The 27145-nt window shown below is 43.6% G+C and overlaps 1 protein-coding gene, 1 long non-coding RNA gene and 1 other non-coding gene across 8 annotated transcripts in view; 1 reads left to right on the top strand and 2 right to left on the bottom strand.

Moving 5' to 3' along the window:
- The window catches only part of PLEKHF2 (pleckstrin homology and FYVE domain containing 2), a 68591-nt gene that overhangs the window by 19490 nt on the left and 21956 nt on the right, over positions 1-27145 (top strand). The window contains exons 1-2 of one of the 6 annotated variants that reach the window (XM_042923178.1): positions 20076-20155; positions 20713-20847. The gene's annotated coding sequence lies outside the window, so the exon portion shown is untranslated. Of the gene's footprint in view, positions 1-9911; positions 9976-20075; positions 20156-20319; positions 20848-21259; positions 21364-21762; positions 21825-27145 lie in introns of those variants that run through there. The other 5 variants (XM_042923179.1, XM_042923177.1, XM_042923174.1 and 2 more) reach the window with 5 other exon arrangements.
- On the bottom strand, positions 3488-3560 carry TRNAK-CUU. Its single transcript has one exon. It is a non-coding gene; the product is annotated as a tRNA-Lys (tRNA).
- On the bottom strand, positions 9448-19078 carry LOC122210487. The gene is made up of 4 exons (XR_006198091.1): positions 18697-19078; positions 14424-14523; positions 11472-11631; positions 9448-9967 (listed from the first exon to the last, which is right to left on the bottom strand). It is a non-coding gene; the product is annotated as an uncharacterized LOC122210487 (long non-coding RNA).

Below are 27145 nucleotides of genomic sequence, written 5' to 3'. Positions count from 1 at the left end.
GGCTTAGTTGGTTAAGTGCCAATTCGGTTTAGGTCACGATCTCACAGTTCATGAGTTGGAGCCCCACGTGGGGCTCTGTGCTGACGACTCAGAGCCTGGACCCTGCTTCAGATTGTGTCTCCCTCTCTCTCTGCCCCTCCCCCGATCACACTCTGTCTCTCTCAAAAATAAATAAACATTAAAAAAAAATTTTAAGAGAAAGACAGAAGGAGATTTGAGGCACAGAGACGCACAGGGGCAAGGCCATGTGAAGACAGTGGTAAAGATTGGAGTTATGTTGCCAGAAGCCAAGGAAAGCTTGGAGATGCTAGAAGCTGGAAGAAACAAGGAATGATTCTCTTCAGAGGGAGTACAACCTGGCTAACACCTTCAGAGGGAATCCAGACTTCTGGCCTCCAGAACTGTGAGAGAGTCACTTTCTGTTGTTTTAAAACCCTTTCTGTGGTCATTTGTTATTGGCAGCCACAGACAATACTACAACAACCTTCCCTACACTTCTCTGTTCTGTAAGCCACTAAGATCCTGTTTGCCTATCACACTACAGACAAAAGACACCTTTCCATCCTGCTCTTTCCCATCCCTCCACGCTTCCGCTTGTGGTTCCTGTCTACCTCTCCTGTGCTTTAACCACCTATTAGTACACACTTCTCTGAGTGACTTTGCTTTCAACACAAAAGCAACCGGTGCTGACCGGCCTGAATGGACGCTGGCTGCCATGATGGAGCAAAGTCCAGGAGGCCTCTGCTGTGTCAGGCATTACCTCTTTAGGTGCTGGATCATGGCTAGCAGATATTGGCAAGAGTCCCAACGGGAATTCTTGTTGTGTACCCAGAACTGTGCTAAGTGGCCTATATCTTTGAAACCACACCACAACTAGATGGGTGAGGAAACTGAGGCTAAAAAAGGTTCAGTGATGTGCCATATGTCACTAGTTAGCAAACAAGTAGCAGAGTAGGGGCTGGAAGCCAGGCAGCTTGACTCTGAGTTCTGTTGTGGAGCAGCTGAGGAAATGCATGGAGACGGTCATTTCTCTATGGAGTAGAGAATAGTTGGAAAGAAGTGCCATCCAGTCTGGGACCCTCAGAAACAGGAATTATTTATTTCAGAAAAATGGCATCAGAGGGGATACAAGTTGACTCATCATTCGGTCCCAGCTGGAGCCTCAGAGCCAAGGAATGCATCAACCCCAGGGGAAAGTGAGCAGGGGTGTGGAGCACTCTCCCACTGGTACCCCAGGGAGGGGTGAGCTCCAAGCTCGGGATACAACCATGGCAGAGAACTCAGAGTACATGGAAGGCAGAAGGATTTTTGGGGAAGCTGGGAATGACAGCCAGAACCCCAAAGGCGGGAACTTGGTAAGATTCCCTGAGGCCTGAGGTTTCCCGCATTTGCCATTCTTTCCCCTCCCGCCTCCCTGAGCTGACCCTGTGAAACCTTGGCACGGAAAGGACACATGCGCTTATTTGAGTGATGCGCAGACTGGGTAAAACAAGCCAACCTGTGTCTCCAGCCTTGGAGTGGAGAAGTGAAGCCAGAGATAGAATGGGTAGTGTTGACTTGAAAGAGGGAAGGGCCCTCAGCAGCCCGAGGCCTGTAGTAGAGAAAAAGGAGAACCAAGGAGACCTACCTCAGCCTCAGCCACAGGCATGGCCCCTGGGGCTTAACCACTGAACACTCAGTGCTCCCTGCACAGACAGGTGGAGGGAAAGTGAGGGGAGCTGACTTAAAAGTGAAGAGCAGCTGGTACCATGGAACTTACCAGTGCATGACCTCCTTGCTTTTACTCCCCAACCCCCCATATTATGATGGCCATGTTTGCTGACAGTCGGTGGCCTTTTCTGGTACTACGTATGTAGGTGTGCCTTACAGGGATTTTAAAATAAATCTAGTCCCAAGTGATTCATTATTCTATTACATTAGTTAGCTGTTGGCAGATCTGTCACACCGTATACAAAAGCTGAGCTATTTTTGTGCTTGTACTTATGAGTCATCTCGCCAACTTTCTGTATATATTTTCTACCACTGTTCTATAATCACATTTTTTCATTCTGGGAATACAGGTGTTAATTATGTTTTTACTTTCTCCTACATTCTTTTTATTCTGAGACCAAAATAGCAACAACAAACAAAAATATCTTTATTTCTTTAATATCCCATGGAGATGTCTAAAACTGACTTTGACACCCGTGCTGCAACTTAGATCTGAAGTTATAAATAAGCTACTGTAAATGTTCTTCTGAGATTTGCAATCAGCAAAAGTGTATATCAAGATAGCCTTGCATTTGTAGAGCCTGTCATAGTGTGTGCTCATCTTACCAAATGACTAAGTCTTCAAAAATTCTTTTTTGTGTTTACTAGATCTGCCTTGTCCATCATTGCTATTGAACTTTAAAAAGTTCATCTTAAACCCTCAATATGTGTTTACACCAAGAGAGCTGAAGGAGAGAGGGAAAAATATACAGTGACTCAAGAAAAGATGGATTTGGGGGCACGTGGGTGGCTCAGTCGGTTGAGCGTCCGACTTTGGCTCAGGTCATGATCTCTGTCCATGAGTTCGAGCCCCGCGTCGGGCTCTGTGCTGACTGCTCAGAGCCTGGAGCCTGTTTCAGATTCTGTGTCTCCCTCTCTCTCTGACCCTCCCCCGTTCATGCTCTGTCTCTCTCTGTCTCAAAAATAAATAAACGTTAAAAAAAAAAATTAAAAAAAAAAAAGGAAGGATGGATTTGTATGGCAGAGAAGACTACAAAACATGTGTTTCATTTACTACACTATTTCTGGAAGGTCTCCCTTTGGCAACTTTAAAAACATTTTTTTTCATGTTTATTTTTGAGAGAGAGAGAGAGAGAGAGAGAGACTGCGCATGTGCGCGTGTGCAGGGGAGGGGCACAGAGAGAGGGAGAAAGAGAATCCCAAGCAGGCTCCCTACTGTCAGCACAAAGCCCAACGTGGGACTCAATCCCACCAACTGCAAGATCATGACCTGAGCCGAAATCAAAAGTCAGCCACTTAACCAACTGAGCCACCAAGGCGCCCCACCTTGGCAACTTTTAAGTGTTGTTATATCATTTCTTGGAGGCTTCTCTAGCTGTTCAAATGTGGTGAAAAGATGAGAGAATTGTAATATGAAGGTAAGGGAGGGTCTGGCTCCTCTGATTGAAAAACGTTTTTCCATTTTCCCCTTTTATGTCACCTCGAAACCCTGTCGAGTTGACTCAGTCACACTGGCTGGAGCTGAGTTGCAGATACTTGAAGGGACACACACTTCCCCATTCGTATGACCACACTGGGAAGTTAGAAGCATAACTTTGACTCAACAGGAATTTTTTTGTCCACATACTTTCCATATCCAAGCTGTCAGGCCTCAGATGAAGGTCTTTACATTGTGCCAAAGTTTATTCTCATGGGCATCAAACCCAATTGCTCAACAGATAGCTTGTTGTTGCTGCTGCTGTTGTTGTTGTTGTTATTTGTTTTTAAGTAAACTCTACACTCAACATGAGGCTTGAACTCACGACCCTGAGATCAAGAGTCACATGCTCTACCAACTGAGCCAGCCAAGCACCTCTCAACAGATAGTTTTGAGAGAAATTTGGACCTCAGAGAGCTTCCCATAGTCATTTGTCCAGACCGATGCCCTAAAATTACTGATGTCCACAAGTCAACTTGTGGACTTAAGGGATGACACTTAAGGAATGACACTCCTCAACAGCTGAAAATATGAGATGTTCTTGATTTTTTAAAATATTTCATAGATGCTGCAGATGATAATTTTGTTCTGCAACCATAACAACAGGGGCCCAGACCACTCTTTTTGTGATAACTATTCTCAATATATTTTCGGCTCAGTTTCACCTTATTTTGAAGTGAAAATACACATATTCTAGAGAACCGAAGGTAGTGCAGGGTGGCTGGATCATTGTTGGTATTAATTAATAACAATCAGTCTTTTTGTTGAAATCAACAGAAAATCCAATTTACACTGATTTAACAAAAGAAATTCATTGTCTCACCTAAAAGGCAAGAGGTTGTTCAGGCCAGAGATGATTCAGGCCATAGAGATAAGTCTTGATGGTGTCAAGGGCCTCATTTCTTTTCCTCTCTCTGTTCTGGCTTCTACTATGGAAGCTGTACCCCCAGGCAGACTTCCTTCATGGTTGCAAGATGAATGTCAATAGTCCTGAGGTCATATGATTCCTTGTTCATGTCAGAAGGACAGAGGACATCTTTTTCTTCAATTATCAAATAAACTCCTGGGTTTCATTCCAGGAATGGGACCATTTACTGGATCCAGGAATATGGGGTAGCATGCTGGGCAAAAGTAAGCTCATCCCTGGAGCAGAGGGAGAATTAATCACATGTAAACTGTTTTGCTGAGAATGGGGTAGAAATGGTTATGCAAAAGAAAATGGGGGCAATGTTTTACCAAAAGAGGAGTATATGGATACAAGGAGGGAAAAACAACCAACATCCTTTATGGAGTGTTGGGAGGAAAATTGTAAACTACCCAGAAAAGTAGTCATAGTTGTTATGCCCAGAATTCGTGATCCCCCAAATACCGCCAGGGAGCCGAGTCCGATGTAAAAGCAAAAGAGCCTTTATTCAGGCTAGCTCGAGCTCAATCCCCTACCTGCACTGACGCAGCGGTGAGATACCGGGGAGAGAGAGCAAGTTTCAAAAGGACAAAGGTTTTATTGGGGCCTAGGGGCAGTTGGTGAGGTAATGGCTATGGCCTCAGCCAATTGGCTGGGGAAGGGTCCGAGTCCTGTTAGGCAGGTGAGGGGGGGGTTACTCAAGGGGAGGAGGTGTGGTCAAGGTGAAGGACACAGAACAAGATGGAGTCGGCCTGCGTAGGCCCGCCCTTTCATTCCCCCCTTGTCATGTAGCTGAGGGACCCAATCATGGGACCGGCTGCATTTATGGTGACAAGGGGAACAGAGTTTGGAGGTTTACGCAAAGTTCTGGGAACCAAGTGTCCCTGGGGTGGCTCTGGGAGGTCTGATTAAGTATTGTCCCCAAGCTGGTGTCTATGATCTGCCAGGTGATGTTTTGAGGGGCGTGGGGACTCCCGGCAGCATGAGCAATGACAAGCAGAGTTAACAGAGTTACCAATATTAGGTGGGTCGAATGCGCTGTAGCTTGAGCTTGAGCGGGTTGTGTTGGTCCTGACTGATGGCCCATCGTGTGACAAAGTCCTTCCGGATTGAGGAGGGGTCCGCTGGCCGAACGTGGGTGTGATGGACCCAGGTCGCGATGCCGTCTACCTTGAGAGCGGTGGGGGTTGTCAACACCACGATGTAGGGTCCCTTCCAGCGCGGCTCGAGGGTCTCTCGGTGGTGCCTCTTGACATAGACCGTCTCCCGGCCTGTACTGATGAGGTGTCGGGGTCGGGCCAGCCTCATAGATGGCACGGAGGCACGGCCAAATGTCCTCGTGCACCCTCTGGAGCCCTCTCAAGGAAAGAAAAAGTTCTTGATCTTTAAACTCAGCAATAAGTTCAGCTCGAAGGCTGGGAATAACAGGGGGTGGCCTGCCAAACATGATCTCGTAGGGAGTAAAACCCAGAGTGTAAGGAGTGTTTCTAACCCGGTAAAGGGCGTACGGTAGGAGAGTCACCCAGTCCCCGCCAGTCTCCATGGTTAATTTGGTAAGGGTCTCTTTTAGGGTTCTATTCATTCTTTCTACCTATCCTGAGCTCTGGGGCCTATAAGCACAATGTAATTTCCAGTTTGCCCCCACCGCCTTGGCTACTGCCTGTGTTACCTGCGAGATAAAAGCTGGTCCATTGTCTGATCCTACCATGGTAGGAAAACCATACCTGGGTAAGATGTCTTCTAGTAGCTTCTTAGCCACCGTCTGAGCCGTTCCATGCTTGGCTGGGTATGCCTCCACCCAGCCAGAGAAGGTGTCTGTAAATACCAGGTCCTCGTGTAGTGCCTCGTCGAAGATGGTGGGTGAGTTTTTGAATCCCTGAGGTAGCCGTGTCCAGGTGAGTTGCCCACTGTAGCCTTCCTCCAGATCATGCCACTCAAAGGCGAACAAGGGTTGGCTCTGGGGTGCCAACAGCAGACTGAAGGCGTCCTTTAAATCTAGTACAGTATACCAGACCCTGGAGGGCGCCAAGGAGCTCAAGAGAGTATATGGGTTGGGAACAGTTGGGTGTATGTCCACGACCCTCTTATTTACTTCCCGGAGGTCTTGTACCGGTCGGTAGTCATTTGTGTGAGGCTTTTTGACCAGCAGTAAGGGGGTGTTCCAGGCAGACTGGCAAGGAACTAGTACCCCTAGGCTTCGTAGTCTCTGGATGTGTGGCTGGATCCCCTTCCAGGCCTCCTGAGACATGGGGTATTGTTTGATCCTTACCGGACTCTCTCCTGGCTTGAGCTCTACCAGGACTGGGGTCCTGTGAGCGGCTAGTCCCATCCCCCCTGTCTCTGCCCAAACCGAGGGGAATTCTTGTAGCCATCTGTCTATATTATTCTCTCTCGGGAGAGCCTCCTGGTGGAGGAGGTATTCATCCTCCAGTTTCATGGTCAGGACCTGGATGGGGTGGCCCTTGCCATCGGTGACCTGAGGCCCCCCTTGTCTGAAAGTTATCTGAGCTCCAATCTTGGTCAGTAAGTCCCATCCTAACAGCGGGTAGGGGCATTCTGGTATTACCATAAAGGAGTGGGATACCCGGCCCGTTCCCAAATCTACTGTTCTTCGGGTAGTCCATGAATACTGGCTCATACCAGTTGCCCCTTGTACCCAGGACTTCTTGCTAGCTGGTTTTCCTTGTGGGATGCAGAGGACCGAATGTTGTGCTCCAGTGTCGACAAGGAAGTCAACAGGGGTCCCCTCCACTTTAACAGTTACCCTGGGTTCGGGGAGAGGGTCCGAACCCTGACTCCCCTAATCACTTAGTTCATCTAGCTCTAGGACTTTTACTCGATCAGTCTTGCTTCCCTTCCCGCCGGCCCTTTTTAGACAATCTTGGGCCCAATGCCCTATCTCCTTGCAGTATGCGCACTGATCCTTCTGCAGCCTCTGCTTCCCCCCCTTGGTGGTTCCTTTACCTTTTCTTGCGTCGTCTGCCAGCTGCCGGAGACGGCGGTCTCGTTCCTCAGGGAAGTCAGCAGTGGTAGCTAGTAGTATTCTGGCCAGGTCTCGAGTCTGCTTACTGCTGGCAGCCGCCATGGCGCGAGCCTGCTTGTCCTCAGGAGGCTCCCGGTTATTTCAACATTTTTTATTTTTATTTTTTTTGGGACAGAGAGAGACAGAGCATGAACGGGGGAGGGGCAGAGAGAGATGGAGACACAGAATTGGAAACAGGCTCCAGGCTCCGAGCCATCAGCTCAGAGCCTGACGCGGGGCTCGAACTCACAGACCGCGAGATCGTGACCTGGCTGAAGTCGGACGCTTAACCGACTGCGCCACCCAGGCGCCCCTAGGAGGCTCCCGGTTATTATATACCTTTTTAGCTACCACCAGTAAGTCCTGCAGACTTTTTTCTCCTAGTCTATCTATTTTCTGTAATTTTCTCCTAATGTCTATGGCCAATTGGTTTACAAAGGCTATGATAACAGCTGCCTTGCTTTCCGGAGCCTCTGGATCCATGGGGGTATAGGTACAGAATGCCTCCATGATCCATCCTAAAAAGGCAGCCGGAGATTCATCTTTTCCCTGTTGTACATTTCCTACCTTGGCCAAATTGGTTGGCTTTCTAGCAGCCATTCGGAGACCCCCCATTAGAGTCTGGCGGTAGACCCGGAGCCTCTCCTTACCTTCTGCTGTGTTGAAATCCCACTGGGGCCGAGTTAAGGGGAAGGAGGCATCTATCTGAGCCTGGTTGGTGGTGGGATTCCCGTCTGCGCCCGGAACTAGTTTTCGGGCCTGATTGAGGATTCTTTCTCTTTCTTCAGTCGTGAACAGGACCTGCAAAAGCTGCTGGCAATCATCCCACGTGGGCTGATGGGTAAAAAGAACAGAGTCTAATAAATCAATAAGCCCTGCCGGTTTCTCGGAAAACTTAGGATTATGAGCTTTCCAATTGTAGAGGTCACTAGTGGCGAAAGGCCAATAGTGATGGGGCTGATTCCCCTCCGCGTCTGGGGGTTTGGTGGCTCGCAGGGGCAGAATAGTGGAGTAGGCAGCGGAGGCGGGTTGCTCCCTCTGAGACCTTTGTCTGGTAAACGGCGGGCTTCCCACTGGAGCGTTTCCGCCTCCCGCTCTCAGAACAGCGTCTGCCTCCCCCAGAGGGGGAGGATGGTGTTCTTCCAGCATCCTAGAGGGGTTATACGGGGGAGGAAAAAATTAATTTTTCTTCAGTACCCCCCTGTAGGACAGGGTAGAGGGGTGCTGAAGGCTGGGTAAGACTTTTCTTCTTCTTTGTCCCCTGCAAAGCAAGAATGGGTTTGGCTCCGGAGGGAGCGGGGCTAGGAAGGGCTTAAGCCAAGAGGGTGGGTCTTCTACAAGGTCCTGCCAAGTGATAATGTAAGGGAGCTGATCAAGATGGCCCATCTTAGGCTGAGAGATGATACTCCTGACTCGGTGGATGGTAGGGAGGTCGAAGGTCCCCTCTGGTGGCCATCCGACATTGAAAGTTGGCCACTCGCTAGAACAAAAAAACTGCAACCGACCCTTTCGGACTTCCACACTGAGGTTGTTAGCTCTTTCCCTCACATCCTTAAAGTGATCAATCATAATACTTAGAGGAGTAGTCTGAGTCTGTCCCATAATGTCCATCCAGTAAGTCCACAGAACAAAACAGAGAAACACAAAAACAGACAAACAGAGGGCCCCTAGAAAGTCTTCCAACTCCATAGAAGCAAAACTGAGAGCTAGCTTAGACATTTGAGGGGATTCCACGTCCCTCCAAAACCGATGAGGGGATTCCACGTCCCTCCAAAGACGACGGCCTCACGCCGACCAGTGGGAGCGACCCGCCTCGTCTCAGACCTTTGAGGGGATTCCACGTCCCTCCAGAAGGGAGGATCGGAACGTCTTCCGAAACTCCCAGCCCGTGGTCCTCCAGTGCGTCCACTTAGACCGCATCGGGCACTACCAGAATTCCAGAAATGAGCTCACACAGAAAAGACAGAAGAAACAGACACTAACCATGGCCAGTCAGGCTCTCCGGGTGGGGGCTCTCTCAGGGGTCTTGGGGATCCCGGACGAGCCCCCAAATGTTATGCCCAGAATTCCTGATCCCCAAATACCGCCAGGGAGCCGAGTCCGATGTAAAAGCAAAAGAGCCTTTATTCGAGCTAGCTCGAGCTCAATCCCCTACCTGCACCGACGCAGCAGTGAGATACCAGGGAGAGCGAGTTTCAAAAGGACAAAGGTTTTATTGGGGCCTAGGGGCAGTTGGTGAGGTAATGGCTATGGCCTCGGCCGATTGGCTGGGGAAGGGTCCGAGTCCTGTTAGGCAGGTGAGGGGGGGGTTACTCAAGGGGAGGAGGTGTGGTCAAGGTGAAGGACACAGAACAAGATGGAGTCGGCCTGCGTAGGCCCGCCCTTTCAATAGTGAAGGGGTTTGTTAAGGAGTCTGAACTCGACATCCTTTGAAGGGTTATAATCAGCTATTATCACCCAACATCTACAGAAAGATCTCCAGAGCCATTTAATAAGGCTTTTTTTGTGTGGTTGTAAGAGTTTGATGTCTGGTTAGTGAGTACATGGATGCCTATTATTTTCGTCTTTGTATTCTTTTGTTATGTTTAGAATATTTTACAATTAAAAAGTGAAAGTAATGTAAAGTCATAGTAGACATTATATCATTTTTTCTCCTTGCCTCATACCCAAGAAACTATATTTCCTTGTTTACCTTGTGCTGACCTATAGGCTGTAGGCAGCCTATATGATATCTATCCCTTCTGGGCTGAGGTAGAGAAAGGTCCTGTGTAAACTTTTAGTTCTGCCTTCTCCTTTAGGATGATAATGATGGCCAGCTGTTGAGATGATGGAGCCACAAGAGCAAAGCAGCTTCCTTGGAAAGTAAGTAGTCACATACTCTGGTTATCAATTTCTGTGTGTCAAATAACTCTAAAACTTACTGGCTTAAAGCAATAATTTTGTATTACCTCCCATAGTTCTGTGTGTGCTGAGTGGGCTCGGCTTGACCATTCTCCCTAGGGGTCTCTCATACTGTTGCAGAAAGTTGTTGGCTAAATCTGCAGTCTTTTGACCACTCACCTGAGTTGGAAGTCCAAAATGGTTAGAATTGATGCTATCAACTGGGTGCTCTGGAGCTATCAACCACAGCACCTGTATGTCTTGGGCTTCTTACTGCATGGGTCCTAGGTTCTGAGAGGAAGCAGCCCAAGAGTGTGTGTCCCAAGAGACCCAGGAGGAATTAAAAGTTTTCTTATGACCTATCCTCAGATGTCACACACCATCATTGCTGCCATATTCTATTGATCAAGGCAAGTCACCAAGACCAATCCAGATTCAAAGCAAGGGAAATTGGACTCCTACATTTGATATAGGGAGTAGCATGTGGTACAGGGAGGGTAAATACTGATAGTGGCCATCTTTTATTATCTGCTATATCTGACCTGACCTACAGTGGACTTGAGATGAGCAAAAAATAAATTTTATGTGTGAAGCCATAGAAATTTGGGGGGTTGTCTGTTACCTTAGCATAAGACTCACTTAAGCTATCAAACAGAATGGGAATTATAGAAAATATGAAAAAGTCCAAAGAAAAAGAATGACCGTGATTAACCTTTCATATTTCCTTCTTACCTTTTATTCATATTTTAATATAGTGATCATGCCATGTGGATAAGTTTATAGTGTTTTTTCCCCACTTAGAATTTTAATATAAATATAGCCCTTTCTTATACAGATGTCTTAGTAAAGACTTTAAATTATTATTTTTTGAAGATTTTATTTTTAAGTAATCCCTACACTCAACATGGGGCTCGAACTTACAACCCCAAGATCAAGAGTCACATGCTCTACAGACTGATGCAGCCAGGTGCCTCAAGACTTTAAATTATTGAATAATATTTCATTGATAAAGCACTCAACTGCTTCAAAATACACATTTAGTGTTTTCCCCCTTTACTTAATGTCATAAATAATGCTGCCATAAATATCTTTGTGCATAAAGCATTATTTCTTTTTGATAAATTATATTCATTCATCTTTAGATCCTTGATTTTATAAGGTTTTATCCTAATAAATGTCTTGACATCATCCCTAACTGTATTTCCTGTGGACAGTGCCCCAGTTTATAGTTCTAGTCCTGATCTCTCCACTTACTCTAGACTTGACATCACTAGTTGTGATCACTAATAGGCATTTCAAACCAAATATGTCAAATTATTCTTGATTCTCCTTCCATTTCTCAAACCAGTTCCTTTCCTAGGCATCCTTATCCCAGTCGATGAGGCCATGATCTGCTCAACTGCTTACGCCTAAGCCTGGGAGTTACTCTGCATTCCTCCCATTCCCTTGCCTTCTTGCAGTCAGTTAGCAAGTCCTACCTGTTTTATCTCCAAGGTATACCTCATTTGTCCATTTCTCCTTCCAAAGCTGCCCACAAGGCCATGCTATCATCATCTTCCTCTGAGCTACTGTGATGTTTTGCTGAGAGGTCTTCCTGTTTCCATTTTTGTTTTCAATTCTGAGTTAAATCTGTTAAAACTGTAAATCAAATAGCGTCACTCTCCTGCTTATAGCCAGGCCCCTCTGGTTCAGCCCAGAACGCTTCTGGCTTCTACCTACCTCACTTAGCTCTTAACACCAGCTCCTCCCCTGCCACACTGATCTCTCTACTCTGAGTTCACTATAAACTCTTTCTGCCTCAGGGCCTTTGCATAATGTTCCTTCCTGTCCTTGAACACTTTTCTCTACCTCTTCCTGGAGTTGCCTCTTTCTCATCTTTCAATTCGATTGTCTTGTCGATTGTTGTCTTCTTAGAGAAGCTGTATGGACTATTCTATTTAAAATAGCCAGTCACTTTCCATTAAGTACTCTGTGATGGCTCCAGAACTTTTATTGAAGAATAGTTTAGGGACAATAAATAATCTGGTTGAGAATGTGGGATGGTGGGAAGGGCTATGACACGTGTCTTGAAGATTCATTTACATAGCAGTTTACATTAGACTGAGAGACTATCAGTAGTCTTCTCAAAGACCAGTAATAGTGGTGGTGGGGTTGATGAATATTATGGGGATAAAACACCTCCCACCCTAAACACTCCTGGGTGATGTCATTGTACTTACCGTATCTGTTTCCTTTACTGCACTCATCACTGTCTGTAATTATCTTATTTTCTGTGCTTTCTCCCCTTGCTAGAATCTAGGCTCCTTAAAAACATAGTTCTTGTCTGATTTCCCTCCATACCCCATGCTACCCCCAACTCTAAGAACAATATCTAACTCATAGCAGTCAATAGATATTTTTAATAAGTTAATGAATTGCTTTATAGATAAATAGGACTAATTTACTCTATTTTATATTTCCACCCCAACCTTATCACCAAGTAGATGTCCATGGATTATTTTGGTTTTCAAATCCAAGATGTGCATATTTATGTTTCTATACATATACATGACACTCCATTTCTGGGAAAGTAGAATGTGTGTCAGGATTCCTCACACAGGAAGGCGGAAGCTAGGAGAAAATAAGGTAAAGATATGCTGGAGATGATATGGGAAAAAAAAAAAGACAGTAAAAGGGTTCAGTACTTGGAGAATATGGAAAGAAGGTGCTGCATGCAGAGGAGACCATTCATACCTTTGCATTATCATTAAAAAGCTATTCAGTGTTTTCCAGATCAAAATGTTCTTTCTAACCTTTAGGAGTTTTGACCCCAGCTTTAGAAATAGTACTCTGCACCACGTCCTATGGTCTCTGGCTGTAAGCCTGTCTCTTGACTGTGTTCCCTGTTTCTTGGCTGGTTTCCTGCCTTGCCACTCAGTTTCATTTCCAAATTCGGGTTTCCTTATGTGTGAGTCATAGTTCAATAAACAGTGATTGTATGTGCTGAGGCTCAAATGAGGCACAGCAGGGCTACTACTCTGCAAAGACTTTGGACATTTTCTCCAGAGTACTCTTGGTCCAGGCACCTCACCCCTCTTCTAGAACCAGGGGCCCTGTTGTATTTGGCCATGCCTGCCTGTTCTGGCACCCACCGGGCCTGGTGGCTGAACTTGGGCTAAGAAGTGAAGAAACATATGGGTGGGTTTGGATAGAAGTCAGGGACTGAGATGGGTGCTGGGGGCTGCTCCATACAGAGCCAGAGGGAGACTAGGTAAGGAGTGCAGTTGGGTGGTTACAACTGAATGATGGCTTGTTTTCATAGGATTTGTTCTGCTTGTGAACATTCTTCATTTGTTGTCAATCTAGAGTGTATGAAGGGTCACTAAAGAGGCACAGATATGAAGGAAGGACCTTTGCAAGAACTGGCCAGAGATCTATAAATCAGGCATGTCAAGGTTTAATATACTATTTCCTGCCTTGTCACATAAGTGATAAAATTTGTATTTTATTAATAATTTCAACAGCAATAACATTTAGTACTATAACATTACCACCACATCCACTGTTTATTTAAGACCCTCTATTTTCCAGGCATCTACTATTTGCTATGTGCTTTGCTTATATTAGCCCCAATCTTTATAATCCTAGGGCATAGGGGATTATTTTCCCATTTTTACCAATTTTTACTAACAAGAAAATTGAACAGAACAGTTAAGCCATTTACACAAGGTTATAAGCTAATAAGTTGTAGAATCAGAATTTGAACTCAGGTCTATCTGGCTTCAAACTATGAAAGTTTTTATTTTTATTTTAAAATGAATTTTTAATGAAATCATGCTTAAATTTCTTCCCTTTCCATAAAAGTATGAACGACCTGTTTACACTACTACTCCAGAAAAGTATATTGCTTTTTAAAATAGATTCTTTCAATAATATTTGGATTTAAAGTTACTGTTGGATTTTATTTAATCTGGCACCAACTTTTAAAAACATAATACGGTATTCTCATTTTGCAGTTTCCATACTTATTTTAAGCTAGTTTATAGAAGGTAAACTTTTTCAATAACTGCTTGTGGAGGTCAACGTTTTGTCATTTACAAGAGTTAATGTTGAGAAATAAGGCATTTGTTGTATAATTCCACTCAACTGGCAGGGAAGGTAATGTGCAAATAATTTAGGAATTTTCTACAGAAGAAAGCAGACATTGTGCCTTTTTGTGTATAGAGTACTTGAATATGATTTTTACTTCATTGAAAAACTTACCCATGATTATGCCTTGTGTTTTTTTTTAATAAAACAATACATACTTATTGTAGAATATTGGTAAAACACATAAGAAAAAGAATCATGTATAATTCTACCAAAGATAAAAAAAATTAATGTAGTTGTATATTTTACATGTCCCTTTTATACAAAAGTTTCCATATTTTACATGTAATTTACTATCCTACCTGGAATTTATTTCAGGATGGGGTGTTGAGCCTTATGTTTCTAGAAAAACAGAGATGAGCATGGAACTAGTTCCTTAGTTTCCAATATGACGTGATGTCCCTGTTGGAAATATATAAACTCAGTTTGAAGTGAGACAAATCCCTGATCACTTTATACCCACTGTTGGAAAAATTCACAAGATTCTTGATGTATACTAGATGCATATGTTAAAACTCCCAAGATCAAGATAAAAAAAATTTAAGTTTATTTATTTATTTTGAGGGAGAGGGAGAGAGAGAGAGAGAGAGAGAGAGAGAGAGAGAAAGCACACGCAGAGGAGGGACAGAGAGAGAGGGAAACAGAGAATCCCAAGCAGGTTCCATGCAGGGCAGAGTCCAACGTGGGGCTCAATCCCAGAACCCTGGAATCAGGAGCTGAGCTGAAATCAAGAGTCAGATGCTCAACTGACTGAGCCATCCAGGTGTCCCAACATCAAATTTCTGCCAAGAAAATTTATTTTTTTTTATATTAATAAGGTTCTGTGTTCAAATTTAAATGTCATTTTTGAAGGGCATCTTGGTGGCTCACGGTTGATTTCGGCTCAGGTCACGATCCCAGAGTTATAGGATCAAGCTCTGTGTTGGGCTCTGCCCTGAGTGTGGAGCCTGCTGAAGAGTCTCTCTCTCTCTCTCTCTCTCTCTCTCTCTCTCTCTCTCTCTCTCTCTCCCCCTCTGCCCCTCTCTCCTGCTCACGCTCTCTCTCTAAAATAAAAAAAAATAATAAAAATGTCATTTTTTGATTCTGAGGTAAGATAGCTTGACAGATTGTTAAAAGCGCAGTAGTCGAGAAATACAATTTACAATAAATCTTTCAAGAAATGAATTAAAATTCCTTCCAAAAAGCTTCTCAACTCCCCAGCCTTAAATTCTAACCTTTCCAAGAGACATATGCAATATTTTTTTCCCTTTGTATGGATTTTATTTTTTAGAGCAGTTTTAGGTTCACAGCAAAATTGGGTGGAAAGTACAGAGTTCCATAAATCTCCTGCCCTTACACAAGCAAGCCTCCACCACTCTCAACAGCCTGCACCAGAGTGGTGCATTTGTTACAGTCAATGAACCTACACAGACGTGTCCTTATCACCCAAAGTCCATAGTTTATATTAAGTTCCCCCCTGCTATAAATTTTGACAAATTATATAGTGACATGTATCCACCATTATAGTATCATATAGAAGTTTCATTGCCCTAAAAATCCTATTTATCCCTCCCTTTCCCCTAATGTCTGGCAACCACTGATCATTTTACTGTCTTGCAATATTTTTGAGAGAATTTTCTTTGTCATTTAATCGGAAAACATTTCTAAATGATCTTCTAAGACATGACTATAAGGCTCTCTAATAAAATAGCATAGAACTACATTTCCACGAATCACGAGGCCTTCTTGCTTTAAAGCAAAAAGTAGACAATGATGCAATTGGGGGATGTGGTTATAACTTGGATTATTCTCTTCACATAATGAAGTTTTATAAAGAATATAGTATCTGTTCCTACTTCCTGCAGCCCAGGATGTGATTGTGCCAAACTAGTTTGTACGACACAGTGGCGAGCAAAGCCACAAACATCCCATATTTAAATGTTTAGAAAGACCCACTGTGTATGATAGATTATAGCCAGGGAGCATCTTGTCTTTTGCAAGAAGAAAAAATTCACTTTTTGTTCACTGAGGAATTAGAAAACATAAAGTACATTGTTTTTTAATCATGTTGCTGTCAGTCTGGACCTATTTTGAGACTGGATATTTAAGACAGCTATCCTAGTTTGTTTTGAATTATTTAGTATTGTTTCTTTAGTGCTTTATTATATATATATATATATTTTTTAATGGGTTTTTTTGGTTTTTTGTTTTTTTTTTGGGGGGGGGTAATTTCAAACTCACAGTTTGCACAAACAGAAATTATAGCAAGAACATCCATAAATTCTTTACCCGGATTCATCTACTAACATTTTACTCCATTTGCTTTATCAGTTATGTAAGTGATTTCTTTCTTTTAGAGGTAATATTTACATTATATGTTATGTATGAAATATTTTCTGAATCATTTGAGGGTATATTATATACCTCATCGTCTTTTACCCCTAAATAGTGTGTATATCCTAATAGGGACTTTCTCTTAAATGACCAAGACAGTAAATTTAACTTTAATATAATACCTTTGTCTACTTTTCTGTTCATATTCCGATTTTTTCAATTGGCCCAATAATGTCCTTTGTAGCGTTCTTCCCTTCCGCTAGAGGGCCTAGTCTAGGGTCAGGTATTATATTTAGTTGCTATGTCTTTTCACCTCTTTTATTTTATTTATTTATTTTTTAAGTTTGTTTATTTATTTATTCTGAGAGAGACAGAGACAGCACAAGCAGAGGGAGGGGTAGAGAGAAAGGGAGAGGGAGAATCCCAAGCAGGCTCCACACGTCGGCGCAGAGCCCAAAGTGGGGCTCAAACCCACAAACTGTGAGATCATGACCTGAGCCAAAACCAAGAGTTGGACGCTTGGACGCTTAACAGACTGAGCCACCCAGGAGTCCCTCACCTCTTTTAGTCTGGAACATTTCCACTGCCCTTTTTAAGAATACAGCCCCACCACCCCTTTCAAAAACGGAATATTATGTTTTCAGGTTTGTCTGATATTTTCCCAGAAGTCTATGGAAACAGCCCCCTCTAATCTGAGCTGTTTGAAGCTGTACTGGAGAATAATGGTTTCTCCTTTTCTTCTGCTTTTCAAATTTCACACATGTGTCTCCATTGGCGGGATTTAACCTGGAAACATTTAAGGAAAAGTCTTCTGGAAAATGGAATTCTAAACTTTCTCCCACAGCGCACAGAGGGGTGGCAATAGTGCTAAGTTGACCATGGAGAAGCTGGGGATAGAACAAAGAAGACCGTGAACTCCCCGTCCTCATGGAGTGTACTGTCTCCAGGGAGATCTATAAGTGCCATGAGGGAAACACAGGGCTGTAACCCAGAATAACAGGGGCACTCTCTCAGGGCACAGAGAACTGAAAGATGACAAGGAGCCACAGCTATGTGAAGGGTGGGGTGCGATGGGCTTGACTTTCTAGGTAGAGAAGTGGCCAGGACAGCGGGTCCCCTAGCAGAAAAGAGCTTGGTATATTTTTAAAACAACAGGAGATCAATATGACTGGAATTTGGTGGAGCTTGGCATTATTTTATGGTGGAGAGGATGGCAGAGGTTGTATTGTGCTGGGGTTTATAGGACCTAGTGATCAACTGGCATTTTGTTCAAAGTGAAATAGAAATGTTCCTACCCCATGTGGCACCTTTGGGCAAATTAGAAAAGAGCATCCACTTCTCAAAGCATTTCCATCTTGTTGGGAAATTGTTGTAAAATACTTTTAGTAGAACAAGGCACTTCACTGAAATCTGCCAGAGAATACTTGTAATAAATACAAAATTTTGGGGCACCTGGGTGGCTCAGTCAGTTGAGCGTCTGACTGCGGCTCAGGTCATGATCTCGCGGTCCGTGAGTTCGAGCCTCACATTGGGCTCTGTGCTGACAGCTCAGAGCCTGGAGCCTGTTTCAGATTCTGTGTCTCCTTCTCTCTCTGACCCTCCCCCATTCCTGCTCTGTCTCTCTCTGTCTCAAAAATAAATAAACGTTAAAAAAAATTTTTTTTTAAATACAAAATTTACAGTGTTCCAATTTGAAAGGCAGTCTTCCAAAGGGTGGGTTGTTCTACTACAACCTGTACAACTGCATATTGCAGCCTCCATGGGGAGTCATAGAAGGCTTTCTGTGGGGAAGTTGAACAATCCTGTGTTGTCCCTCTGTGGAGGGGACACAAGGAGAGGAGAGGATTTCAGATGAGGTGTTTTGCAGGCAGATCCTACAATATTTTAGAAGCAAAGAGACTGGATGAAGGAGATAGGAAAGAGGATGAGATGGTGATGACTCATCAGGTTTGAGGGTAGCAGTGCCATTTTGCTGAGATGGGCACAACTGGGAGAAGACGGGGGCCTATGGGTGGGGAGAACAAAGAAATCAAGGAGTAATTAAAATCCAGGCGTTTGCCATCTCCCCTTGAATGCTCTTTTCAACTAAAAGTTTACCAAATTCTTAACTTTTTAAAAAATAAATATCCTTGAAAAACTTACCCATTAGAATCAAGGACAATTATAAACCTTTCAGGTTTATCAAATTGGGTAAAACTCAAATATTACCAATATTTTCAAGTTCCTCTATGTTTTAAGTATTCTGCCAGAGACTTTACATACCTTATCTCATTTCCTCTGCTCAGCAGTCCATGAGGTAGTTCCCATTTTTATTTCCATTTTATAGAGGAGATGTGAGGCTCAGAGAAAGATCTTATCACTGGATTTGAACATGGTGCCATGGTTACAGGTCCTAGTCACAAGTTGATCTTACTGCCTTAGTCCCTTGTTTATTTCAGCTTTATCAGTGCTATCCAAGAGTACATTCTGCAACGAAGGAAATATTTTATATCTGCACTGTCCAGTAGTCATGTGGCTATTAAGTACTTGAAATGTGGTCAGTGTGACTGAGGAACTGAATTTTTAATAACTACATGTGGTTAGTGGCTACCATATTTGTCAGTATAGCTCTAAATCAGTGAGGTCCAAAGAGGGTTGTGCTACAACCCAGGGAAGGTACAGAACACGCAGAGTGCAGAAAGAAAACACAAACAATGTTTTACATAATTACTTCTGATTTTTTGTGTGTATGTTTTATAATGTACCTAATATAGGTATACTAGGTATATAATAATAGATGTATATCTGCATACCATATATTACATACATTATTACATATGCAATTAATATACATCCTATACAATAATTTTTATCTAGCACTTACATAGCACTTACCATGTACCAGGCACTATGCTTTACAAATATTAACTCATTTCACCTTCATAATGAGACTATGACGTAGATACTTTCATTATAGTTCTTTTAGTTTCTAACTCCATGCATTTTACGTTAAGCTAAATAAGTATGCTGGGAAGGGAGAGAGGGCAAATATGTTCACTGATGGCTAAATGACCAAAAATGTTTGGTGACTAGACATAGCAATTCCTAATCTCAAAATTTAAAGAGATTTTGGAGATGATCAAGCCCATCTTTTCCCCCACTGAAATGTGCTTTGCACATAGAGGGATGAGGCTGAATGAAGGTGGGGTAGGGTGATGGTTGAGACAAGTGTCCTGGAGACATTTGTACTTGTCTACAGAGACAACCACAGCTAACATATGTTAAGATTTGTGTAATGATCCTAAAAGTTTCCCCATTAAAAAAAGTTCATCCTTGGGGCGGGCACCTGGGTGGCTCAGTAGGTTGAGCTCCAACTTTGGCTCAGGTCATGATCTAGTGATTTGTGAGTTCGAACCCCAGATTGGGCTCTGCGCTGACAGTTCAGAGGCTGGAGACTGCTTCAGATTCTGTGCCCCCTCTCTCTCTGCCCCTCCCCCCTAGCTGTCTCTCTCTCTCTCTCTCTCTCTCTCTCTCTCTCTCTCTAAAATAAAAAATAAAAACATTAAAATTTTTTAAAGTTCACCCTTGCTAGTTTTGTTCTAGCTACTAATTAAAAAAAAAAAATTTATTTTTGTTTCTGAGATGTTGAAATAGGAGAGGATAGGAGCCGAAGACCTAAAGATGATAGAATCCCACATCAAAAGAAAGCGGATCAGGATCAAGGCCTGCTCATGTTCCCTTGGTGGGTGCTCAGTTATGTGCAGCTCGGATGCTGGCGGCTCTAATTCAAGAACCGTCAAACAAAGGTTAAATATTCTTGAAATAATACCCGAATCTAATTTACACCTACACACTTTTTGTGTTGAGTATGCCGCAGTCCCCTTCCCCCATTCCTTGTCCATTCTCAGACATCTTTGATATTTCTGCATGTACCCATCAGCGCGCTTAGCAAACAGTTGCTGCGGTATGAGGAAGGGCGGGTTAACCTTATATACTATCATCACTGTTTCCAAGCCTGTTGAAGTAGGTAGATGAGGTTTTGCAGCGTCAGAGAAAAGTTCTGGGAAGACGAGAGTTCTAAGGCAGGCAATAAAGGCATGCCCTTAAAGGGCTGTGCAAAGTACATGGGGTAGGTGTTGTAACCGCAGTCCTTTCGGTTTCAAGAGGTATGGGCTTTACGGAGAGCAAATGAAACATGTGATGGGCAGGAACGCCGCGCTAAGCGGAACTAGCAAACAGACGTACGCCCGGACGCCTTTGCGAATCTACATTTACAAAGCCTTTCTTTCCCGCCTGTAGAAAGTTCTTAAGTTCCCTGGGGAGGCCCGTTCGTGGTAGGGGAAAGGGAACCCAGCCTTCCTTCCCTTCTTCCCAAGAACCTCGTAAGGAGATGAACAATCCTTTCCAAAGGAGTGCCAGAGCCACGCAAACCAGGTAAGCCTTCCCACGTGCACCCGAGGGGCCCCGGAGAGCCTGACTGCACACGGAGCGGAGGAACGAACCCTCTGCCTCGGACTGCCTAGGTGGGTGTGTCCACTACAGAGGCCCCGCCCCCTCGAGCACGTCGCGCGGGCCGCACGGGCGGGGCGAGGGAACAAGCAAGAAAGGGCGGGGGAGTGAGTGGTGTGGGTGTGCTCGTGCCCGAGCGCTCGCGCCTGGCGTGTGGGCGGCGGCGCGCCCGTGCACGCGCAGGGGAGAGGCCAGCCCCGGCGGCCGTTGTGGGGTTCGACTGGAGGGGCGGGGGAGTCACCTGCGAGCGGCTGTGCCGGTCGTCCGCCCGCCCGCCGCGTCCGGATCGCGCCGCCTGCGCGGGGCCGCTGGCTGCACACACCCTGGGAGACTGGGGCGGAGGAACGGGCAGAGTCCGCGCCCGGCGCCCGGGACGACGAGGAGTCGGACCTTCGCTGCCGTCGCCGCCGCCCGCGCCCGGCCGGGTAGGTGAAGCCCGAGGTTGGTTGTGCGCCCGTCCCTGGCGGGCCGGGAGAGGAGAAGCGAAACTTTCCGGCGCTTGCCTCCGCGGTCTCCGGGCCGTCTGCGGCGCGGGGAGGTGTCGTCGTCGCGGGCGGCGGCCGACGCCATGTTGGGGTCTGTGAGAAACGGGGCGCTCCCGGGCCGCTCCCCGCGCGCTGGCGTTGGCCCGCGGGCGCCGGCAGCGAGCCTCGCCCGCCCGTAGAACACAGCCGCCTGCGCCCGCGGGCTCGGGGGCCGTCCGGAGGGTCCGCGCTGGTGCCTGCCGGCGCCGCGGGACCGCGGGCGGGGGGCGGGCCGAGGCGCCAGCGGGGCCCCGAGGTCCGGCGAGAAGAGAAGTTGCGGGGCGTGAGGACTGGGGTCCGGTTCGCGGCCGGTGGCGTCCTGGGGCCCCATCGTTTTTCTTTCCGAAAAGTTTGCAGTGTCTGGGCATCAGGGACGGTGTAAGTCGAACAGCAAGCATATTTTTATGTGACTTGGCAAAATACGGCACCGCAGAATTTGCTCGGATAGAAGCGTTGGCTCCAACGCATTGTTTATTTCGAGTCTTTTAAAGTTGTATGGTCTTCTGCCGAATTTATTTTTTCTTTTTAAAATGTTACGGAGGGCCAACAGCTTGCTGCTCATGTTGCTTGAATTCCCTTGTGTGTTCTTTCATCATAGCAATCACTTGTGAGTGTGCGATGGCAATGGTAGTATTAAGGTTACAGATAACTAAGCCCTTTTGTAAGACTCACAAAGTATGTAAGTTGTTAAATAGCTTCTTTGTTGTGTTTTATAGTACGTTACAGAGGAGACTAAAGAAAGACTTACGAACTTTGAGGGACTTACAGGCATGTGTCATAAGGTGAAGTGATCTTTTCATTACGAAGTTTTTTTTCTCCTTTTCATTTTTTAAAGGTGCATGCCTGCCATTTTTTTGAGCATTTACCTTTTTTTCTGTATTCTCGTGGCTCACGGGGTCCTCAGGTTAATTCAGTATTAACGAAGGCTTCTATTTTTAATCTATTTGGGTCCTGACGGCGCTGGAGGTGAATGGTATTAAGTTTCTGTCCTTAATTGGAAAGCACATGCTATCGCCTCAAAAGATAAAACTGGTGTACTCACCAAGGCATCAGAGATTCAGCTTGAATTACCCCAGTAAATGAATGTAAATTGATATTTTTAAACAGAGGCATCTTAGCTTTAAAATTCTGTTAAATGAACTGAGGGGACTCTTAACCACAAGTAAGATAAACCCTAAATCATGTCTTGGAGAATTTCTTTTCTTAATCTAAAGGTAAAGATAGTTTCTGCTCAGATTTGGTTGTTAATTTCCTTAGTTCTTAAAAAAAAAAAAAAATCCTTTTTGTTTTGCTTCACTGTCAAGTAAACACCATTATACACATTTGTTTTTCTGGATGAAGAATTAACCTAGAAATGAGGTGACTTAACTAACTTCACAGATCTAGCAACCAAACTGGTATTTCACTGAGGTCTTTAGGATTCTGAAGCCTTCTTGTTTTTCCTGTAGCATAACTTTGTAGAATACATAACTCCCAGTTGTGGGGCAATCTCTGTCCACCTTGTCTCCTCTGTCTTTGCTGCTCTTCTTGATTTTAGTTCTTCAGTATACTTATTTCCTAGAGAGCTGACTGACAGGGGTTCTTGTGGTGAAATTTTCACTTGAGCCTAACTTTTTGAAACCTTTCCTATGCTGTTCTCCTTACCATAACCCCCTTTTCTCCTCAAGAATAAATCACTTATCACATTGCATTCCAATAAATATTACATTGATCTGTCTTCGCACCTCCTTGACCACAGACACCGCACGGAATCTGATTTACGTCTTCATCCCCAGTGTGCCGAGAACACAGCAGATGCTCACTCAGTAAAGGTTTGAATGGATGAAGACACATATGTCCCATATAAATGTACTTCATGAATTTCTTATTAAATTGCCCTTTCCATGGGCATAGAAGTTAAATCTTCTCTAATGCCTCTTTCTTTCTTTTTTTCTTTCTTTCAGAATTTGTTAACTCAATAAATTTTGGCCTAGGGATACAGAACTTGAATGTTTATGAAATTTCCATGTAGATAATGGGCTGAAGTATAATCAACAAAGAAGAAGCAGTGTGTCAGCAAAAGAATAATCATTTCAAAGTGTAAAATATAGAGATAATGCCTGATAAATTTGAAGGTCATGTTTATACATTGAAGCTCTTTGGTAGAGCAACTCTCATTTCTCTGTCAATTTTTCAGAATTGTCTTAAAATTTTGGTTTAGAATGCCTTACTCGATGCAAAGCATTTAAAAATTGCTTTTCTATTGCTAAGCTTATCTTTGAGAACTGGCTTTGTATGCCAGCTGCATGCTTAATAGCAATGTTCTTGTTGGCTTAACTGAATAAAGCATATATGTAGATACACTTTCAGAGTGCTGTTTCAAGTTGCAGGTCTCTAGGTGAAGGGGTTTAGTAATTCTATAATGAAATTACTGTAGAATTTGGGGTCAATTTTCTGCCCCCATCCAAAGTAACTTTCTCTCCAATTGATCCATAAACCAAAAATTGGTATGCTCAATTTGGGAAACATTCAAGTAGTTGCTGTGAGTGCTAGAAAAAGCAGGTTGCTTATATGATAGACTTGAACAAATAACCAACAAATTTGAATTCTAGCTCTCCTCCTTACTAGCTTGTGACTCCTGAACAAGTTGCTTCATTTCTCTAAACTTCACTGGACTCATTTTTGAAATGGACACAAATATTGCCTCAAAGAGTTGTGAGGATCTACTAAAATAATGTTTGTGAAAGTGCCTGGTGCATGATACTCAGTAAGTTATATTAGCAAATGAACAAAGTGGCTGTCATTTACATAGAATCATAGAATTTTAAAAGGAAGCAACCTTAGAAATAGGCAGTTTAGTTCTCAGCCTTGCCGGCACATTAGGATTCCTTGAGGAGCTTCTTAAAAATACTGATGCCTGAACTCCACCCTAGAACAAATCAGAATACTGGGTTTGGGGTCAGGCATAGGTAGTTTTGCCTGTTTTTTTTGTTTGTTTGTTTGTTTTGTTTTTTTTAAACCACCTGTGATTTTAATGTTCTGTCAGAGTTTGAGAATCATTGATTTAATTCATTATCCCATCTCCTTATTCTCCTCATTTCGTGGTTGAATCAAATGCAGAGAGAAGTTAAGTGCCACCCAGATTCCTATCTCTCAGGCTGAAAAGGATGTATCTGAGTCAAAGGAAAGTAAAGGATTGCAGAGGTTAAAGTAACAGTTATAGTCATTTCAGACCATAAAGGTGGGCCACATTTGTAACTACAGTTCACTAACTCCAGTGACCTTCACCTCTACTCTACATCAGTAACCTACGTGGATGACTGAGTTACTTAACCTTGTCATCATCCTTAACTACCTCAAGTCTTAAAATCACCAGAGGTGATGATTCAAGAGCCCGTGTTTCTGTTTCTGTTTTCCATCATACCTGATGAACCAGCTTTGTGTCCTCATTGTCACCTCCCAGGCTGTTATTTTTCTTCCTTCTTTCCAGTACTGAACCTTATAGTTCATATTCTGTGAACTCACTAGCACCTCATATTCTTCTCCTTGACCTTTGCTGTGTATAACTGGTCAATTCTCAACCTGTAAAATACCGCCATTTCCTTTTTCTGCCTAGCACTCCTGATAAAAGTCACAGCTTTGGTAACTTAAATATTTATTTTCCAGCTGCCTGTGTACTAGTTGCTTTCTAATCCTTTTCTCATCCCAAAGTTGACTCATTTTCTCTGTTCTGTTTTTACTTTAACTCAGGTTGCAAACCCCAATCTTGACATTGTTGTCTCTTAGAGATGAACATGCTTCCTTCTAATATGATTAAGATTTTGTGATGTGAATTTTCTATTTTCCTCTTTGTATCAACTTTTTCATCTTTCTTTCTTTACATTTTTTGTAAGTGGAGCTATCCTTTTTTTTTTTTAATTAAAAAAAATATATTTTTATTTATTTTTGAGACAGAGAGAGACAGAACCTGAGCAGGGGAGGGGCAGAGAGAGAGGGAGACACAGAATCCGAAGCAAGCTCCAGGCTCTGAGCTGTCAGCACAGAGCCCAACGTGGGGCTCAGACTCACAGACTGTGAGATTGTGACCTGGGCCGAATTCGGACGCTTAACCGACTGGGCCACCCAGGTGCCCCTATCCTTAATTCTTTATACTTGTTTAATTTAACAGTAGTTGGGGGGGGGGGGGGGGAATTAAAAAGATCTTTTTTTTTTTTTTATCAATTGTACCTATAACTTTGCATTTGTTTTTTTACACCTGATTTTTTCTACATGTTCTTTGCATTTTGTTACTTAAGAAGGTTTATTCTTTTTTTTTTTTTTTAATCAGAGAATATGTGTTCATTATAAAATAATTAGGCAGTACAGGAGTGCCTGGGGGGCTCAGTGGATTAAGCGTCCGACTTTGGCTCAGGTCATGATATCATGGTTCATGAGTTTGAGCCCCCTGCATTCGGCTCCACACTGACAGCTCTGAGCCTGGAGCCTGCTTTGGACTCTGTCTCCCTCTCTCTCTGGCCCTCCCTCACTCGCACTTTGTCTCTCTCTCAAAATGAATAAAAACATTAAAAAAATAACAATTGGGCAATATTAGCATATTTTACCCTAGTGCTCAGAGACAACCTATACTAAATTTTTGATGTGTATTTTCTAGACTTAAAAAGAAAAAAAGTTTATATGTGCTGTTTAGAAACCTTTATTTAAGAAACTGCCTTATTTAACAACTTTCCACATTAAATATTAATCTCTGTTCTGTCAAAAAAATCCATTATATAGATAATGCCATTATTTACTTAATCAGTCTCCTATTGTTGAATGTTTAGGTTATTTCTGACTTTTCAACATTACTAAGACAAAGCCACAGTATGTGAATAACTTTGTACAATGATTTAAATTTTTTTGCATATATACTTGGAAATAGAATTTTTGTGTAAACTTTCTAAAGTGCTTCTGTTGCCAAAAATGGCATTCAGAAAAGTTGTTCCAGTGTGTTTTGTCAAGAATATGAGTGCCCATTTTCCCCATATCATGGAGAGGTGAATAATACATCATTTCCCTTTTTATTTCTTTGATTAGTACTGAGAACCAACATTTTTCTATTTACTGGTCATTCTTATTTGTTTTGGAAATTGCCATTTGTATCTTACCCATTTTTCTTTGGGGATATTTTACTTTTTTCTTATTGATTTTTTTTTTTTTTTTAATTATTTATTTTTGAGACAGAGAGATACAGAGCATGAGAGGGGGAGGGGCAGAGAGAGAGGGAGGCACAGAATCGGAAGCAGGCTCCAGGCTCCGAGCCGTCAGCCCAGAGCCCGACACGGGGCTCGAACCCACGGACCGCGAGATGGTGACCCGAGCCGAAGTCGGACGCCTAACCGACTGAGCCACCCAGGCGCCCCTTTTCTTATTGATTTAATTACATGGGCCCTTTGTATCTTAAAAATGTTGACCCTTTGTCATAGGTTACAGATATTTTTCTTAACATTAATGCTTTTTCCTTTCAATGTTGAAGTTTTAAAATTTTATGTGGTAAATGTTTTCTTTTAAGATATTTGGCTTTTCATGTTACATTTAACCATTCCTGTCTATGGCTAGGAATTTAGATTCCATTTTCACTATTAGAGTTAATGCCAGAGGGAAAATTTTTTATGCACAGATGTGTGCCCCTCCCCCTGCCCTCCTCAAGAGTTTCTTTCTCAGGATAAATTTCTGTGATTAAA

Source organism: Panthera leo, chromosome F2, assembly GCF_018350215.1.
Source record: "Panthera leo isolate Ple1 chromosome F2, P.leo_Ple1_pat1.1, whole genome shotgun sequence".
In the NCBI taxonomy this organism is placed as follows: Eukaryota; Metazoa; Chordata; class Mammalia; order Carnivora; family Felidae; genus Panthera; species Panthera leo.
The sequence above is the reverse complement of the archived record's forward strand: the minus strand, read 5'-3'. Positions and strand labels throughout refer to the sequence as shown.